Source organism: Acyrthosiphon pisum, chromosome X (genome assembly GCF_005508785.2).
Source record: "Acyrthosiphon pisum isolate AL4f chromosome X, pea_aphid_22Mar2018_4r6ur, whole genome shotgun sequence".
In the NCBI taxonomy this organism is placed as follows: Eukaryota; Metazoa; Arthropoda; class Insecta; order Hemiptera; family Aphididae; genus Acyrthosiphon; species Acyrthosiphon pisum.
The window spans coordinates 118,880,234-118,884,204 of NC_042493.1; positions in this window are offsets into that span (position 1 = coordinate 118,880,234).

Below are 3,971 nucleotides of genomic sequence, written 5' to 3' on the forward strand. Positions count from 1 at the left end.
CTGCAACGCTTTTTTACCCAAATAAACAAAATTTCATTAAAATTGGAAACTGAAAATGTCCCTAAACAGTTAAAATTTTGTAAAATCAATACATTCATTGTTCCACTCAGATATATTGTTACAATACCAGTTGAAAAATATTAAAAATACATACGCAAAAATTTTTTTTATAGACATATAATGTTCAAATTTTGACAGAATTTATCATATTTAAAATTGAAAAATGATTTTTTAGTTAAAAATGTGTAAAATGTTAAATATTTATAGCTAAGGATTGAAAATCTAAAACGTATTTTCAAAGTTACCTAATTTATCAGCTACATTAACACAAATTCACGAGACTTTAAAAAATATAGAATTTAATACTTACTAAAAATACTTTTTGTTAGTGAATAATAAGTAATAACGAAACAAATATTAGTTTCGGTTTCTCGACAGTTCGTAATTAACAAGCTTAATGCAGTTTGAACACGATATTTGTAGACGGTACTTTCAAAAGTTGCCCGAAATTATTTTATCAACTCAATTATTGTAATAAAGTAGGTCATGAGATTTCAAGTTGTTTCACGAAACAGAAAAATGAAAATAATAATTCAAAAAAACTTTCAGAGGACAGCCTCAAGTGGGTGTGAGGTTGGTTCAGGAAATATACAAGACCCACAAAACGAATTTTCCACATCACAACTCGATTAGTCGATAATCATATTACATTAAAATCGCCTAGTTTTAATAAGGATCACATTAAATTATTAGTTGACACAGGTGCAGATTTAACTATTATTAAAATTAATGCTTTAAATGGGGATACTGAGATTAATGAAAAGGAGAAAATTCTATTTAAAGGCTATTAACGAAAAAATTGTTTCTACAATAGGGAAAACTGAGATAGATCTAATTATAGATAATAAAGCATTTGAAACAGAATTTTACGTTGTTAGCAATATATTTACCCATTATGGGTGATGTAATCATAGGTGATACGTATTTAAAAGATGATGCACGCGATAATTAAATAATATAGTGAATAGAAATAAAATTTATAATACAAATGACTATAGGAATTGAAAAAAAAAAAAAAAAAAGGATAATTTAGGGTTAAAATTTTCATCGATAAAGTAAAAGTAAGCTTCCTGTAAAATCATAATATACTCGTAGTCAACGGCTATCAGAATATTACTCTGACCGCCCCAACCTACGAGAATATTACAGTAATTAATAATATATCAACAATATGTATTTAACATTACAATTTATCTTATTTGTCATCATAGGTATTTGTAATATTATAAAATGGCATTTTACTTAATTTCCATATTATATCACGTCTTTTAAAGATTTAATCATTACTAATTTTTTTTTTACACAGAGTCATAACGAAGTGTTTTTGGTGTGATACATATGTAATGATATGCTCACACACCATTATAATTATAAACTAAAATCGTACACAGTAATAAATAACGGCCTGACACCCCTTTTTAGCTGGAAGACAATTGTCTCACAAAAACCCTCTCGCGCCCAGGGCGCCAAAATATGTAGTGCCGTCACTGTATAATATGAACGGTACCTAACAGTTGTCGTCAGTATTTAACCTTAAAACTACGAAGGACTTAAAAGATAACATTTTCTAGTTCTTCTTCAAGTTTATCTAAACTATTTCAAGTATGTGCCTTTGACATTGACCACAAGTACCTACATTCATCATTTTTATATATTATCAATTATATTATTTTTATAATTTTTTTAAACATCTTATTCACCTATTTAATAACTATTGTACATTTGTACACAAAAAAGCTAACAATTTAATTTATTAAATTTCTATGTTCTTAATACAGTAATGGACATCATAATACAATATATGTATTAATATGTAACATGTATAACTGAAGGTAGTATAGACCGCATTACTTATAATATGTCATTCGAACACGAGGCGATGGTTTCTTCATTACGACAACAACAATAACAACTTTTACTACCACACCCAGGGCTTCCGCGAGTTCTGTATGCCGATCAGATCAAAGGAGCCGACAGCGTATAGGTATAAGAGGGACAGGGGCACAGCCTGATCAGATGTACCTGGGCCAGCAAGACCGAAGCCACTTCACGCCACCAGTCATTATACACCGCTACACCACTACTACCACAAGATTATACACAATTTTATTATAATAAATTGCATTTCGAATTACTGTACTAAAATTGTCTACTATTTTATTTCAAAAACAACATCTTTCTGAATCCCTGAAGGGCTGTACATAACAATATTTTCTATTACATAGGTTATCGAATTTCATGTTGTTCAAGTACATCAGTCGATTCTTTATTTTTCTGTATCGCAGTTAATTTTTCTTGTATAAGTTACATGAGTGAATTCGAAATATGCACAATTAACAATCGTCTTCCAATATGGCTACCTACAGGCAAGTATTATTTAAAATATTTTAATTATTATTTTAGATGTTTAAGCCAAACGTGTCTTTTTAATGATAAAAACCTCTTGCAGAAGTCTTTGACTCCCCAGCTAAGGAAAACTTTCCGTAACTCATTAAGAATTCCTACCTTCCATTAGGAGTAGACCAATACCTCAGTAAGCTTCCTCTAACCACACTAAAATATAGATATTCACGAACCTAACAGTAAATCACGAGAACTACGTATAATATCTACTAGTATACAGTAACATAGATAATTTAATAGCGTTTCCGTTATATTATTCTACACCGGTTTCTTAAGTAAAATAAAAAATAAGTCTGTCTTATTGTCATAAATATTTATTTCCATCGCATTATCGAGATGCATTCATATAATTGGTATCTGACGGATCTGTAAAAAAACTGGTAGAAATTAGTGTTATATATTATATAACATAATATATTATATGCCTACGTAAAATAAAAAAAAACTGTTCGAAACTAAATTATATTGGTCTGAGTCGAGCGACATTAAACAGTAGAACATAATCTATACATTATGCACCAAACCACGAAGTTAGAAAAACATTTTTTTAGATATATTGGTATTTTAAAAATAAATAATTCAAATATTGATTAGAAGTGTTCAAAGGTAACTTGTTCTGGTAAAGTAACTACGAACCGGAATCGAATGAATGTGCAAGTCACGTGAACAAAAAAAAAAAAAACAGAAATACTGAAAAAAAATTACGAAACATGTAAAATGTAAATAACGTGAATTTGTTATTGTTACAATGTTTTATTTATGTTAGTTGAATGATTTCCTGTAATGCCTGTGTCTTGTAATAACAAATTATATATAAAATGTAAACATTTGTTTTCTACCTGATATAAGTATAGTACAAACTTTCGCCCATATTGTCTGTAGTGACTATACCTACCTAAAACAATATACTAACTGTCTGCGGTTTTATGTTTTATCAATGTGTCCGTGCAAAGTGTACTATAACTAGGGCTGTGAATTCATAGGAAAGTGCATTTTTTTTTGGTGATTGTAAAACATAGCTTTGTGAGTACATAATTTGAATTATGTAATAACGAATCCATCTATGAAACTTTTATTTTGCATATTTTTGCATTTTTTGACGTTTTTAATTTTTTAGGTCATTTTTTCGCATTTTTAGGTCATATTTTGCTTTTTTAGTTCATTTTCTAGTATTTTTAATCAAATTCCGTCAATTGACTTGTTTGAACAAGTACATTAAATCTAACTTTGGGACACTACCTGAAACTATATCATTCGTTTAGAATTGTCTGGTCGTACTCTCGCAGATTCTATTCAAATTGTGACAGAATTTCAAAACAAAATTCAAGAAATAAAAAATGAAAGAGGAAAAATCGTTCAGTTAAAATTAAAAAATGTATTAGAAAAAAATACGGGATTTAATACAATTTGCAATATATCGAAAATTCTTGAGGGAACTGAACTATCCAGAACGTCTCTCCCAGATGACCTCAGCTTCGATGACATGGCTTTTATGCGATATGCTCCTA